Raw genomic sequence first — 17,473 nt, 5'->3', positions numbered from 1 at the left:
TTTGCTGCCCTCCTTGAGACCAGGCCTTGCTCCAAGAGTCTCCGCCTCGCAGTGCGTGCAGATGCACTCACACCTGCCTGCTGCCATTCCTGAGCAAGCTCTGCACTGCTGGTAGCCGATCCCGCAGCTGAAACACTTTTAAGAGAAGGTCCTGGCGCTTGCTGGTCTTTCTTGGGCACCCTGGAGCCTTTTTGCCAACAATGGAACCTCTCTCCTTGAAGTTCTTGATGATGCGATAGATTGTTGACTGAGGTGCAATCTTTCTAGCTGCGATACTCTTCCCTGTTAGGCCATTTTTGTGCAGTGCAATGATGACTGCACGTGTTTCTTTAGAGATAACCATGGTTAACAGAAGAGAAACAATGATGCCAAGCACCAGCCTCCTTTTAAAGTGTCCAGTGGTGTCATTCTTACTTAATCATGACAGATTGATCTCCAGCCCTGTCCTCATCAACACCCACACCTGTGTTAATGGAGCAATCACTGAAACGTTGTTAGCTGGTCCTTTTAAGGCAGGGTTGCAATGATGTTGAAATGTGTTTTGGGGGATAAAGTTCATTTTCTAGGCAAATATTGACTTTTCAAGTAATTGCTGTTAAGCTGATCACTCTTTATAACATTCTGGAGTATATGCAAATTGCCATTAGAAAAACTGAAGCAGTAGACTTTGTAAAAATTAATATTTGTATCATTCTCAAAACTTTTGGCCATGACTGTAGTGCTAACCACTGAGCCACCGGGTTTCCCCTAAAAGCTGGCACATCTGGCACATCTGACACCAGCACTTATTTTAATAAGATTGGTGCACAATGCACCTGTCTCAAGGGTGTCTCAAGGACTGCAGCCAGTTCTCCCCAATTCTCAGAACCACGGAGAAGTACTGCCATGAGCTAGCTTTGAATCCCCCATTTGCTTCAAGTGAAGACACCCACAGATAGCACAGAGATATATTTTCTGGTCAAATTCAACCAAATGTAGTAAGGTTGATTGAATAGCGCTTTACAGTACAGATAGAGAAAACATATTGAAAAAGTAACCCAGGAATTTTTTTAAGGTAAAGAAGTGGAATATTCTGCAATGTCAATCACTACATCTTGACCCGATCAAAAAACGCCGAGCAGCACATAACGTAAAACCGTAGGCCACAATGAATAATTCTAGGTGGTAGTATTACAACAGTGGATAACGTGGATGTTCAGAGGAGAGAGTGCAATAGCACGATAGTGATACAGTCAGGATGTGCTCTCACCTGATCAGGTTGTGGGAAGCCACAACCACTGTTAAACACATAAGTAGTAGCAGATAGCAGCAGGACGTCTACGCGTCATTGGAGATGATTCCAGATGAAATTGATGATCCAGTGGGTGAGGTAAAAAAGTTGAAAAATGTCAGTGCTTGCCAGTGAACAGGTTATTTTATTAATAACAAAATCACCATGTGTTTCAGGGTAAGACCCCTTTTGAACATGATAAAAACAGAAAAGGGGACTAGACAAAAACAAATAATGAACTATCATAATGGGGGATATATATACTTATATAGCCGCCCCTGCTACCTCTTGTGTCACCCCTTCTACCTCCTAGATTGTAAGCTCTTGCGAGCAGGGCCCTCAGTCCTATTGTGTGAAATGACTTTCTTTGTAATGTATCTTTCTGTCTGTATTTGAACCCTACAAATTGTACAGTGCTGCGGAATATGTTGGTGCTATATAAATAAAATTTATTATTAGTCGGATATATTAGTTTATTATAGTCGGATATATTAATTAGATGCACATACAACCAATTTTGCTTTGGTCAAGTCAACGCAAAACAGAGGTATATATTCTCAAGTAAAAAGTATCCTATTACAGGATGGACTATGGAATCCTATAGTATTGACCATCTCTTCTGTTCAGTAAGAGGAAATACACGAGACCATCGCAAAATAGCGGTGGAACATGCGCAGTCTGCTGAAGAGGAGGAGACCTGTCAGAACAGAAGATAGAGGCTGGAATCGATGATGAAGCTGTGTTTGGAGCACAGGTGGGAATGCCCTGCGTTCTGAGCACAATTAGCATAATGAAGAAAAATTCAAAAATGGCGGCGCAGACTTGCAAAATAAAGGTAAGAGATGAATAGCCTTTCTAAAGGCTATTCTTTCTAAAGGCTATTCCTACATGCTTTTAGTTTAAAAACTTTTTTTTAATGATAGAATCCCTTTAAAGCACCCACTGAAGGACTGAAAATGAGTGCTACATACAAAGTATAACATGAAAGATGTCATCGTTACAGTCAGCTGAATGGAAAACATCTCTACAGTAGTCCCTACTAGAGATGAGCGAACACTGTTCGGATCAGCCGATCCGAACAGCACGCACCCATAGAAATGAATGGAAGCACCTGTGACGCTGACTTTGCCGGCGGCCGGCCGGCGTCACAGGTGCTTCCATTCATTTCTATGGGTGCCTGCTGTTCGGATCGGCTGATCCGAGCAGTGTTCGCTCATCTCTAGTCCCTACACAATATAATACTATATGATAATATAGTATTATATACCATCAGTGACCCCCACATAATATAATGTCCACTCAAGTGACTCCCACTTAATATATTATCCTCTGAAGTGCCCCAATGTTAACATGCCTAATTAATTGGCACCCCATCATGCCCCCTCAGTGACTACGCAAACAATATAATACATACAAATTGCCCCTCTTTGCACTCCACCATTGTATTAAACTTTATTTGAGTCCTGGTGAGGATGCAGATAGAGTTAAAGACCTGTTGCCCAGAACCAGCGGAACAGCATAAAAATGCTGCACTGTCTTATTGGATGGCTGAAATGGCTCCCCACCACCATTGAAAGTGCACCATTTGTCCTATAGTTCAGTGATTTTCAACCTTTTTTGAGCCGTGGCACACTTTTTACACTTAAAAAATCCCGGGGCACACCACCAACCAAAATGGCACATAATGACACTAAAACAGTACATATTATACATATACAGTCCTATGAAAAAGTTTGGGCACCCCTATTAATCTTAATCATTTTTTGTTCTAAATATTTTGGTGTTTGCAACAGCCATTTCAGTTTGATATATCTAATAACTGATGGACACAGTAATATTTCAGGATTGAAATGAGGTTTATTGTACTAACAGAAAATGTGCAATATGCATTAAACCAAAATTTGACTGGTGCAAAAGTATGGGCACCTCAACAGAAAAGTGACATTAATATTTAGTAGATCCTCCTTTTGCAAAGATAACAGCCTCTAGTCGCCTCCTGTAGCTTTTAATCAGTTCCTGGATCCTGGATGAAGGTATTTTGGACCATTCCTCTTTACAAAACAATTCAAGTTCAGTTAAGTTTGATGGTGGCCGACCATGGACAGCCCGCTCTCAAATCATCCCACAGATGTTCAATGATATTCAGGTCTGGGGACTGGGATGGCCATTCCAGAACATTGTAATTGTTCCTCTGCATGAATTCCTGAGTCGATTTGGAGCGGTGTTTTGGATCATTGTCTTGCTGAAATATCCATCCCCGTCGTAACTTCAACTTCGTCACTGATTCTTGAACATTATTCTGAAGAATCTGCTGATACTGAGTGGAATCCATGCGACCCTCAACTTTAACAAGATTCCCGGTGCCGGCATTGGCCACACAGCCCCAAAGCATGATGGAACCTCCACCAAATTTTACAGTGGGTAGCATGTGTTTTTCTTGTAATGCTGTTTTTTTTGGACGCCATGCATAATGCCTTTTTGTATGACCAAACAACTCAATCTTTGTTTCATCAGTCCACAGGAACTTCTTCCAAAATGAAGCTGGCTTGTCCAAATGTGCTTTTTCATACCTCAGGCGACTCTGTTTGTGGTGTGCTTGCAGAAACGGTTTCTTTCTCATCACTCTCCCATACAGCTTCTCCTTGTGCAAAGTGCGCTGTATTTTTGACCGATGCACAGTGACACCATCTGCAGCAAGATGATGCTGCAGCTCTTTGGAGGTGGTCTGTGGATTGTCCTTGACTGTTCTCACCATTCTTCTTCTCTGCCTTTCTGATATTTTTCTTGGCCTGCCACTTCTGGACTTAACAAGAACTGTCCCTGTGGTCTTCCATTTCCTTACTATGTTTCTCACAGTGGAAACTGACAAGTTAAATCTCTGAGACAACTTTTTGTATCCTTCCCTTGAACAACTATGTTGGACAATCTTTGTTTTCAGATCATTTGAGAGTTGTTTTGAGTAGCCCATGATGCCACTCTTCAGAGGAGATTCAAATAGGAGAACAACTTGCAATTGGCCACCTTAAATACCTTTTCTCATGATTGGATACACCTGGCTATGAAATTCAAAGCTCAGTGAGGTTACAAAACCAATTTTGTGCTTCAGTAAGTCAGTAAAAAGTAGTTAGGAGTATTCAAATCAATAAAATGATAAGGGTGCCCATACTTTTGCACCAGTCAAATTTTGGTTTAATGCATATTGCACATTTTCTGTTAGTACAATAAACCTCATTTCAATCCTGAAATATTACTGTGTCCATCAGTTATTAGATATATCAAACTGAAATGGCTGCTGCAAACACCAAAATATTTAGAACTAAAAATGATTAAGATTAATAGGGGTGCCCAAACTTTTTCATAGGACTGTAGTTAATTCTAAATGGTTGATTCTTTGGTTGAAATAAACTGCAGCAAAATCTGCAACAAAAACGCTGCGTTTATGCAACGTGGGGCCTCAGCCTTAGGCCTCCTGCATACAAGTGGCACGCATGTGGTTTTCACTGATATAAACATTAAAAATTAATTGACAGGGCCACAAATGCAGACAGATATAGGGTATATATAGGACAGATATAGGGTATATATAAGACAGATCTACTGTAGGGTAGGTATAGGACAGATATAGGGTACGTATAGGACAGATATAGGACCTGCTCTATAATTTTCAGCTCTTCAATTTGGCCCAGATACACAGCCACAAAAAGAATGGCTGTATATATGGGTCGTTAGAAATGTATAGGTCTGTACTTTTATCCACAGTTGTGTATAAAAAGTCTGGCCATGTATATTACAGGTTACAACTCAATGTGCCTCATATTAATAGCAGTGAACCCCATCATGTCCCTCACATTAACCCCCTGTGTGCTTTACATAAGGGATACTGATATGTGAGACATATGGAGGTAATAATTAAGTAAATATCTTCATTATATAGTACCCCCATATGTCACACATTTTATTAACTCTTATGTAAGCCACACAGGGGTTAATATGAGGGACATGATGGGTTAATTGCTATTAATGTGAAGCACATGGAGTTACTAAAACTAAAGTAATAACCCCAAATGCCTGACATTAATAAGAATAGTTACTAACCTGGTGTTTTTTTCTACTTTCACTTTGTTCAGCTTCCTCTCCTCCTCTCCTCCTCAGGGCTGCAGACGGCAGGAGCTCCTCCTCACGTGTAGCAGCAGGTCCAAGGAGCCCTTATCCTGTGCAGTGAGAGGCTCACCTCTGATTGGTGGCAGGGAGAGAAGGGGGCGTGTCCTACACAGGAGCTCTAGCAGAGCAGTGAAGGGACGCTCCGTCTACATTTACAAGTACATGAACGTCGGGGACTGGCTGCTGTGCCAGCAAAATAGGTCTCCCGTGCCAATCTTGGCACGCGTTTGGGGAACTTTCCCCGCGGCACACCCGACCATGTGCCGTGGCACACTAGTGTGCCGCGGCACACTGGTTGAAAATCACTGCTATAGTTAATACAGCCCTGCAGTCAAGTCACAAAAAAGTGCATCATGGCTGGCAAATTGTCCATCCATGTGCATAAAAGGGTGTGTAGCTTTGGTAATAGGGGTGTTTCCACCTTAAATGGTTTGTAGGACACTGCACACACCAATCACCCCCATCCCCTACAGACCATAGTAACAGTTTGGATCCCACTAATGACCTGTCTTAATAAATTACTTTCAATGTCTTTTTTACAATGAGAAAATTGCTTGATGTTAGTAGTAATATTGGAAAGTCCCATTCAGGTCACTATGGGACTTCCCTCCATACCATCATCAAATGTGTAGTAAAATCTGTAATATATTGGTTAGATTGAGGAAGATCAAAATGAACGTGAACATTTTATTTTTCTGCAGTTTTCATTCCTGAGCCGAGCAGTAGCCAAGTGTTACACAATATTCTAATACACAGATACCATAGCAACTTCTTGAAACTTTATTGAACAATATTAAGAAAACGGAACGGACGTCTTATGAATACTGATTTGTTTTGGAACAGTCTTGCAGATGGTGGATGGTTGTTTGACAGGATGAATTGCATAAGCCCCAGTTTCCATCTCATTCCTCCACCAGTCACCATTTCTAGGTGCTACATTTTGGCAAGTATTCCTGTCCAGTCACTAATGTCTTGGCTGTTCTCCGTGACTTTATACCCTGTCTCTGAGTACTCTCCTTTACTCAACACTGCCCTCTGTTTTTGTTTCATTGGTGGGCCGTCGTGTTCAACTTTTTTAATAAGTGGTCTACTTATTATCAATCTGCTTGTTGAGATTTTTTGTATTCTATATATGTATACATACAGGGCCATTGTAACACATTGGTGGGCCCTATAAGTGGTTCCCCCCATAAGCACTACCTAGTAATACTTGACCTGCACAAATCATAATACTCCCTCAATGGCCCCCACATAGTATAACATGCCTTAGAGGCTCTCACACAGTTTAATGGCTCTCTAGTGGCCCCATACAATATTTCCCTTATAATGTCCCCCTCCAGGTTGCCCCCCATAGATTCATGTCCACCTCTAGGTTGCCCCCATAAATTTATGTCCCCCCACTCCCCTGGCTGCCCCAACCATTTCACCTCCCACCCAACTTTCCCCCACCTTGTCATGCCCCCCAGGTTGTCCCCACAGTTTTGTGTCCCCCACACTGACATTTCTTCACCCCCCATAGCATTGCCCCCATAGTATCATGTCCTCAACCCCCCAGGTTGCCACCATAGGGTCATGCTCCCAACCTTACCATTTGCCACCACAGTTTCATGTCCTGTCCTGTCTCCTAAGTTGCCCCCACAGTTTCATGTTGTTCCCTCCCCCAGGTTGCTTCCACATTGTAAAGACGGGCCCTTTAGAGTAAGCTGGTTGCTAGGTCAATCAGACGGAGGCAAGGATATCAGCTCAAAGTTTTTGCTTTATTGGTGGCAGTTCACACAGTCCAGCAGTATATAAATCAAAATGGCTTTCTTCAGCATAAGGATAAATCAAAGTAGCTTACTTCAGCTTAAGGATATATCAAATAACACAAACAGTCCTTACTTCAGGTTACAAAAGTAAGTCTCCAAGGTTTCCTCCAATGCACAAGGTGATTTTTTTTTACCTTTTCCTCCAGACACACAGGGCATTGTGTACGCAGCTTTCTCATGCAATAGACGACCACACCCCCTTCCCTTGGCTAGCCTCAGCTCTTTTACAGCTGATCTCTTGGGTCACCAACAACTCCAGCCAGTCACCATGTAGATACCTCAGAGGAAGGTACCTGCCATCTACCACTTTCCCGTCTGTCTGTCTACAACAGTTTCATGTCCCACACTGTATATATCAAAGAAAAAAAACAAACCTTAATACTCACCTTTCCCTGTTCCCTTAATCACACCTCTCTCTGGTCCTGGAGTCTTTAAGGAGTAACAGGTGCGATGTAAGTGATGTCACTACATTGTGCCTCCTGCTCACAAGACACAAGGCGCAAAGAAAGTGTCCGGGTAGTGAAGCAGGGAGTAGCTTGGACCCACTTCCCTGAACAGCAAATGTGGGACTGTCCCACTGCCCAAAGGGGGCCCCCACTACCATAGTGACTGGGACAAGCACACCATTGGCCCTATGCTTAAAGAGGCCCTATGTCAGTAAGTGGGAACTGGTAAGTTCCGATGTCTAAGACAGGAGTCTCAAACTTGACTTGATGCACATAGAAAAAAATGTAAGTTAAAGGGCTACATTCTTTATAAATTCTATACAATGCAAATTTATTGTTAAATAACCCCAGCAGTGGCTTTGCAAAGCTTAACATCATCCAGCAGTGGCCTTATACAGTTTAATGTCTTCCCAGCAGTGGCCCCACACAGTTTATTGTCCTATGGCAATGGTTCCATAGAGTAAGATGTTCCACAGCAGTGGCCCCATAGAATTAAATGTCCCCCAGTAGTGGCCCCATGGGTATAAATCATCCATATGTGCACAGCACCCCAGGAGCTGGAAGGAGCAGAGGAGCGGAAAGGTATTTGTTAACTCCAAGTTCCTTTCAGTTACTACATTCGATCTGACCGGAACTTGCAGGCATTAGGCCTAATGTAGACTACTGACTACAAAGTCATAAAGGATTATAATGGGATCTGTTGTTCTTCTTTCCCTAGACCGGCTGGACTGGGGAGAAGGCCACAGATGGCAGCCCAGGGGTCCTCATGCATGTTTGAGTCCCGTGGTCAAGAAGATGCTTTTCTGGATGTTGTCAATGACAGTGTTCCACCTGTGAGCGTACTCCACACATTGATGAAGTCACCCTGGCCTTTGTATAGCGGGAAAGCGTAATGGATGTTCCGCTCCTTCACACTGTCCAGATGGGTCTCCTTCACATTCTGTATAGGTACGTTTCCCACACAACCTAGGTACTGTACTCTTAGCGATGCAGACCTTTGTCTATACATTTTACTTTATTTGGTAATCTCATAGCCATCAATTGGGGGACTGTATTTTTATAATATATGCCAGATATATATGGACCTTCATCCTAATAATCTACTTAGCAAATTAGAACCAGGAATTTAGAACCAGAGACTTCGAAAGGGACTCTCATAAATTATTCTCATATGAGCTACATTACAGTATTTTAATGGAACATTATTGACTAAATTGTATCCCACGGGGAATGTGATCACATCTATGACCTACCCTATCATCCAATAATGTTGATTTCTGTAATAAATTTGAAAGTAGTTCTCTGAATCTAATGCTACAGTATTAACCATTGAATATTTACCACAAACCATTAACAATCTGACATCGAACGTCAAGGCTTTGGAACAACATAGTAAATATATAAGAGTAGAACCAGCGACAAAAGATCCTGAGGAATGTTGAAGCCTACCAGCTCAACAAAATATACAGGTGGCGAGACCCATATCATCCCTCACAGCGCAAAACAAGATACTGCAGCTCATCCTATGGACAAGACTCTGCCAGCTCTGGGATTGAGAGTTCCAGAAGAAATCGATTTTTAGGAGGATCATGGAGGAGATGAGGACCACCAAGAAACTGACGAGGAGGGGTGGCAGAGAGAGGGACAGCAGAAGGAGAACAAGAACCAGGAATACAGACCAAATCTTAAACAATGAGGACAACTTAGTTGTAAATATTTTCTCCATTACCTTTTCTTCCACGTAACTCTAGGTACTACAGAAGGGATTATCATTCTGTCCAATCTTAACTCTCAACACATTTCTTCCTGAACAAGAACTATGATGGTTCTACAGGATGGTAAGGCTTAAAGTACATTTTGATGACACTATTAACACTCCTACATCTGCAATCACCTCTACCGAAGTGACGATGCGTCAACTCTGCATTAACCCTCTGGATCTTAAACTCAAAAGCTCCCTATAATATTCATCCAGTGGAGACATATCTTTCTCTTATATCAGGGGTACCCAATACGTCGTTCGCGATCTACCGGTAGATCACAAAGGAAGTATGGATCGATCGTGTGACATAAAAAAATAGATGTCAGGCTATCAGACATTCTCACTATTAGTCTGCTCCCCACTCTCCGTGTCCGCCAGGTCCGCCCAGGTGACATTCTGTGGCAGCCAGAAGTGTTCATTCCAGAACCAGGCCGAGAGCGCAGACATCTTCCCTCTACTCCGCCGCCGAGACACATGGGACAGAAGCAGCAGCAGCTCCGGTGGATGACGCGCTCCCCGCTCTCTAGTCTGACACGGCAGCCCGCACCTGTAGTGGGTAGTAGATTATTGTGACTTGGTCATTTTATAAGTAGCTCGCATGCTGAAAAAGTGTGAGCACCCCTGTCTTACACAAATGGAGGTATATAACAAAGTGGAATTTTTTTTAACAACCTGTCTTAGGAGGAAAAACAGGTACTGGTAACTTTAAAAAAAAAATCCACAAATTATTATAAAACCTGCCAAGAAAGGCAGAGCAATAGACATGGATAAACAAGATTACATGACAGAGATCAAGCTACAACTATCTAATACATCCACCTACTGGAGAGTAACTAGAAACCCCTCTACTCACATAGCCTCCAGGATCTCACACACTTTACTACAATACACTTGACATCATAGATTCCAAAACAGCTACTTTCCTCACTAAAGAGTCCCCTGTCATGCCAGTATTTTACACCTTACATAAGATACATAATACAGATGGCCTTTATATGCAGTGACACAGTCTTCTATATGGGTGGATTATGGGAGTGGGTACCGAACATAGTTAAGGCCTCTTTATGTGCTGGAAAACATGTACAGTACAACCATTCACTTTCAATAAACAGTAAGGCAGAACCGATTCACAGTAATATATATTTACTTTGCTGAACATGATACATTCCTTGAATGCAGTGCAGAACCTCTCTAAAAAAGGAAAGATGTAAAATGCCTGACATTACAGTCAGTCCTGAGTTTAACTGAGGCTGCCTCTATTTCCATGCAGAAGAATCCGAGGAATGAGGCACGAGTGCCGCTCACCAGGCTCTATTGGCCACATAAAAGACAGCTGGCTCTAATGATCCAAGGAAGTGAAAGTATTTTGGGGCCAACTCCCCAATGCCGCTCACCAATAAGGACAACTGAGGTCAATATGGATGTAAGCCAACCTTTGTAACCCAAGCGTGACCCTATAAATGCATGTTTGTTATTGTAGGTATTATGTTGCTTACTCTTCACTCGTTATTAATGGTAATAATGAATGTACATCAATAGAGAGATGAACAGCGCTGCTTTATGACATCAATATGGGAAAGCAAAGGTCATTCGTTTTTCTAGGCTTTCATTTGCAAAGTGTGAAATCTTGTTTTATTTTATGTTTTTTTAATAGTCACAATCTGTTCATTGAGTTGCCTTTATTGCATATTTCTCAAAATCACACATTTTAACTATTTTAACTCTTAAGGATGCAACCAATTTCTTTTAGTAAAATATTATTAGGATATATGATATTACAATGTTTTAGATTAATGTATTCTCTTTAAATGGAACACGGTTCTTTTCATGTACCTAAACTAAGAGGATCTAAAAGGACAAGTATTCTCTAAGGAAAATATTTAGCATTCAATTCTGCTATTATTAGTAAATGAGTTTGTCTTCTTAGACTGTATGAGAAAAAATATGTGTTTTTCTTCTCCCTCAAAATGGTGTTACTTTTGTCTATGGGCTATGGTAGCTATTGTAGCAGCTCCATTACGTGACCCTTTTTCCCAATCTTGGACAACATGCTGTCCACTTGCTAATCACCCCTATAGGGAGACCTCTCTTTCATGGCATAAGGAGCGAAAAGACTGTGAGAGAGATGTCAGTTATGCCCAGGAGGTCTGATAAGCAAGGGGACAGCGTGACTAGGCTTAAGCTGCTCACTGACCACCATGACTATTTAGGATAATTTACATATGACTAGAGATGAGTGAGTAGTATTCGATTGAGTACCACTCACTATTCGAATGGAAAAGTTCGATGCAGAACCAGCATTGATTGGCCGAATGCTATACAGTCGGCCAATCTACGCTGGTTCTTCTCCTACCTTTAGAAGTCTTCTCCGTGCAGCTTCCCCGTGGCGTCTTCCGGCTCTGAATTCACTCTGCCAGGCATCGGGCCTGGGCAGATCCGACTGCGCATGCCCGCGCTACAAGAAAATGGCCACTTTGACTGTAAGCGGCCATTTTCTTGTAGTGCGGGCATGCGCAGTCGGCTCTGCCCAGGCCCGATGCCTGGCAGAGTGAATTCAGAGCCGGAAGATGCCGTGGGGACGCTGCACAGAGAAGACTTCTCAGAGGATCCAGCCCGACCCTCACTCGTGGACTTGGTAAGTGTAATTTGATTGAATGTTGCCTACCCCTGAAACAAGCATTTTCCCCCATAGACTATAATAGGATTCGATATTCGATTTGAGTAGTCGAATATTGAGCGGCTACTCGAAACGAATATCGAACATTTTACTGTTTGCTCATCTCTACATATGACTTTTTATGCTTTCAGACATTTATAACTTCACTTTTCTGCAACAGTAAGATTACAGAGGGAACAAATGGAAACATAATGACTTCATCCTGCACATGATGGGTCCAGTTTATGGTGGAAGAATACCTGACAAGTTCACCGTAAATGCCTATAGATTCAGAGCTGTCACCAGTCACATTCCATTAACAATGAGATGGCTCTACAAACCAAACAAATTAACAAGAACTGTCAGCCCATAGCATGTACTCAGTATCTAACTGGTTAATTGAGTTATAGATCCACTAAATAATAAACATATACATGAATAGAGATTACAGAATCCCAGTAGACTCCTTTATAGTCAATGGGGTCCATCTGTGCTATAATGGATTTGATACTGCTTTTGTTTATATTTTTCTGTTCCTATAACAGAACAAAAAAAAGTTGAAATAACAGGCGTAGGGAAGGTAGCTCGGTAGAAGTAGTCGTGTGGAGGCAACCAGTCCGAGACAAGAACACAAATCTTGAAGCAAAGCGGTTTATTTAAGAAAAACAGCAAAATAAATAAACATTTACGTCAGGCACAAAAGTGAGCAAAATAAAATACAGCCAAGATAATGTCAAACCAAAGTCCTGCTCGTCTGAGCGCTAACTAAGCAATAATACTAACTGTATGTGTGGCTTACTACTAGCCACACAAAATCAACCAAAAAACCACTGTACCATAACACAAGGCTCTCAGTGTCAGGACAGACTCAGACACTTCCTCTCCTCTCAGGATTAGTGCAGGCTCTGCAGCCTTTTATGGCCCAGTAACGGGCCTATGACCTACACCTAGGGCTGAAACCTATTCCAGACCTGCACTGGACCACATATAAGTCAAGAACTGGGGCTGATATTGCATGATTTCAGCACTTTGCCTTTCACCTTCTCATACAGGGTAGATGTGAATCCAGTATTATATACCTCCATAGGAACCTGTGGTATTCTGTCTCTGTTTCATGACCACATCACAGCAGGAAAGTTCTGTTTGACTGTTCTTCAGTGTTGGGGCTAGACTTTCTTGCACTTGGGACAAAGGTTAATTTTTGTAATTTAAATATTCTGACACAGGCCAAATAACCTGTTGGCATTTAGCACCCGGGGCACATGTCCCTGTTTCCTGTCTACAGATCAGCTCTGTGGTATCTAGTTCAACACAGCCTATGTCTGTACTATGGTCTTCTGGTTTCTGATCTTGACTCTGCCTTCACCTGCATCATCTGGTATCACACTCTAGTTCGGTCAGAGGTGTAATATGAAGCTTCGGTTCCCAATGCAAAATCTTTTCAAAGCCCTCCGGACATAATATAGTTTCATCTGTCTCATGTTTCTGTGCTATCTGGCTCAAGCGTCCTGGTTTCAGCTCCCAGCCTTTTTCTGGATTCTGGTCTCCTGGTTTCTTTTCCTAGGGTCTTGGTCCTGGCTCCTTAGCACCCATAACCATCACTATCAAGAATTCAATGTAGGGATGAAGTAGGGGGCCCCGGACAAAAGATTGCATTGGGCCAGCAAGACTTTAGTTACACCACTGCCAAAGACCTTAATTTCAAGTATTGGCTTTTGCTGCCATGTAGTATTTTATATAATAAAAGTTCTTTTAAAAGTACTAGAAGTTGTGAACACTCTTTATATGTCTGACCATTTCATTCTTGTACAAAGCACTAAACTTGTGACGCTGCTCGGAAAGTGCCATCCATCTATTCTTAATGACATGAGTATATTTAACTGGGAATTTACTGTTTGCTAAAATTGCAAATGCTTCACAGCCCATCCAAACAGCTAGCATTCCCTGTGAATAGTCTTCTGCAAAGTAAATATGAAAAGGACATTTCTGATGCGTTACTATGTGTTGTTGCACGCTTGTAGGTAAACGGTTCCTGGAGGATCTCTACATACATAGCTATCCTTTGTAGCTGAATGCTGCAGCTGTGTATTATATAACCCCTGTTAGTGATTAGAGTGTCAGAATACTAGACAATAATTTATTATGCAAAAATAGCTCATATCTTTACTGTTAAACTAGTTAGCTAGTAACTTTTTAATGTAAATGTAGCAAATAAAGTCACGTAGAATGGAAATGTGGTAAGATTTTGTGGCTTCTTCCAGTATCACGGAGGTGAAATCAAATGAGAAATAGCCATTATGTGCCCAAGTCTGCTACGGCAGTAACGATGACGCTTTGTATAAAAATAAAATGGTAGCATACAAATGGCAAATAACTATATGATTGCCATAATTATTTGACTTATTTAACCCCTTCCCACTGCAGACACTTTTTGATTTTCATTTTTGACTCCCTGCCTTCCAAATCCCTAACTTTGTTTTTTTTCTGATCTCAGACAGAAGCATATGAGAGCTTAAAGTTTGCGGGATAAATTGTACTTTTTAATGGTACCATTTAATATTCTGTACGATGAACTGGGAAGAATGGGTTGAAAATGAAGAAAAACTGCATTTAGGCTAAGGCCCCGCTGGGCGGAAACGCAGCAAAAAAAACCACACAGCGTAAAAAAAAATAAAAATGCAACGAAAACGCTGCGTTTTCTGTCGCAGAAAAAAACGCGCATGTGCATGCATTTTTCATTGCAGTTTTGTGCTGCGGAAATTCATATGAGTTTTCTGTTGAGTTTTACATCGCATTTTTGCTTGAGTTTCTCATGTGCAATAAAGGTAATTGAAAGGCTATGTTGAAAATCCTAAGGAATTTTGGTCCTCTGCTATTTAGGCCGGGGCCCCATGGGCCGGAAACGCTGCGATTTGCCCGCGGCGGAAATGCCGCAGGAAAAATTGCGGCATTTTATGGTACTTGCAAAGTGGATGGGATTCATGAATCTCATGCCCACTTTGCAGAAAAAATCGCAGCGCGGACACGCTGCGATTTCCAAAACCGTTGCAATTTTGAAAATCAAAGCATGTCAATTATATCTACGGGAACGCCAGTGGCTTTCCCATAGATATAATTGTAATAGAGAGTCCGCGGAGGAAAACTCTGTTAACTTTCTGTTCAAAGCGCTGCGGGAAGAACTGTAATGCGTTCATGGTTGTTCCTGCAGTGCTTTAGCACGGTGGTTTTGGCCCGTGGGGCCTTAGCCTCAACCAAGCAAAACAGTGAGTTTTTGTCTGCAGATTTTGATACTTTTCCGCTCTTCTGCAGAATTTCCACAACACATTTATCATGCTGCGTTTTTGCTGTGGTTTTCACACTTTCCATAGAAATCTATGGAGGGAAAAAACTCAGTGTTTCTGCAACTATAATTCACATGCTACGCGCTTTGAAAACGTGAACATTTTTGAAAAATGCAGCTTTTCTGCAGCGTTTTTTTTTCCGTAGTGTGGGGATGGGATTAGAAAAAATAGCATTCACTATGCTGGTACTGTAAAACACAGCGTTTTTTTTTCCACTGCGTTTCCATCATGCCCAAATACGCTGCGTTTCCGCTCAGTGGGGCCTTAGCCTTATACAACTTTCTTACAAGCTTTGTTTTTATGTCATTCACTGTGAAGCCAAAATGACATGTCAACTGTATTCTGTAGGTCGGTAAGATTCCATCCATACCAAATATACATAGTTTTTTTTATATTTTAACCCTATACAAAAAATCCAAAACTATGGAAAAAAAATTCTTGTTACTGCGTTGGGGAATGTCTATTTTCATGTGAGGCAAAATGGTTAAAACATGGCGGTTAGGCTCTTTTGAGTTTTTTCCCCGCTAGGATGTTTGCCAATTGGGAGAAATTTTTAGAGGTTTGTAGAACGAACCTTTCCAGACACATGAATGTATAATATGTTTGTTTTTGTTTATTTTTATTTCAAATCTAGGGACAAGGGGGTGATTTGGATATTTAGATTTTTATTGTTTTTTATATTTTAAAATTTTTTTGGGAAACTAATTTATTATCTTCCCCCCCCCCCAATAGAGGCTTTGATCCTGCAATCTTTTGTTTGCATGTCCCATAGACTGCAATACAACTGTATTGCAGTCTATGGGATTTATGTTTTATAGTTATTGAGGCTGGTTATAGACCAGCCTCAATAGCTATGTTACTATGACAGACCTGGGAGCTTTCAGAAGCTGAAGCTGTCCTGCATCACTAAAGGTACAGGGCTAATAGTGACCTGAAGGGGAACTGCGGCCGGCCGCCGGCAGAAGCACTGAGGGGAATCCCTGACAGCCGAGGTTCCCCTTCAGGTCCGCCATCGGCGCTTCTGCCGGGGATTCCCCTCAGCGCTTTTGCTGGCGGCTGGCCGCAGTTCCCCTTCAGATGCGGCGGCCGAGGTCCTCCTTTAAACCGCTCTCAGCACTTCTGCCAGCAGCAGCGGGTCTCCCTCAGCGCTTCTGTAAAGGCTCCCTGGCCTGCAGTGCTTTTCTTATACAGGCTGCTCTATGCAGCCTGCAAAAGAAATGATGATTTTTTGCAATGTATTGCAATTCATTAGCATTGTAATGCATTGCATTAGTGATCAGACCCCCTGGGGTTCAAGACTATAATAAATGCAAAAAATTTTTTAAAAAAGTAAAAAAATAAAAAATTAAGTACTAAAAATTCAAATCACCCCCCCTTTCCCTAGGACACATATAAAACTAATACTGTGAATACTGTGAAACAGATACACGTTAGGTACCCTGTGTCCGAAAACGCCCGCTCTACAAATCTATAAAAATATTTTTCCTGTACGGTTGACTGTTTGATCAAATGTTTATAACAAAGAACCTCTAATTTGTATGTATTAGTTCATAGTAACAATAGTAGATATTTTTTTGCTATTTCTTATACCTTTGTGCTGTGTGCAGGTTGCTCCTACATTTTCTACATTTATATATTGCCACGGTTGTTAAGCTTATTTCCCCCTACGCCAAACAGCAGCACAAGATGGGGTATTCCTGCCCCTGTGTGCTGTTAGGACAGGTGGAACTTTTAATTAGCTAATAGAGATGAGCGAACACTAAAATGTTCGAGGTTCGAAATTCGATTCGAACAGCCGCTCACTGTTCGAGTGTTCGAATGGGTTTCGAACCCCATTATAGTCTATGGGGAACATAAACTCGTTAAGGGGGAAACCCAAATTCGTGTCTGGAGGGTCACCAAGTCCACTATGACACCCCAGGAAATGATACCAACACCCTGGAATGACACTGGGACAGCAGGGGAAGCATGTCTGGGGGCATAAAAGTCACTTTATTTCATGGAAATCCCTGTCAGTTTGCGATTTTCG

The sequence above is a fragment of the Leptodactylus fuscus genome, chromosome 2, assembly GCF_031893055.1.
Source record: "Leptodactylus fuscus isolate aLepFus1 chromosome 2, aLepFus1.hap2, whole genome shotgun sequence".
Classification (NCBI taxonomy): Eukaryota; Metazoa; Chordata; class Amphibia; order Anura; family Leptodactylidae; genus Leptodactylus; species Leptodactylus fuscus.
This window is presented reverse-complemented; position numbering follows the sequence as displayed.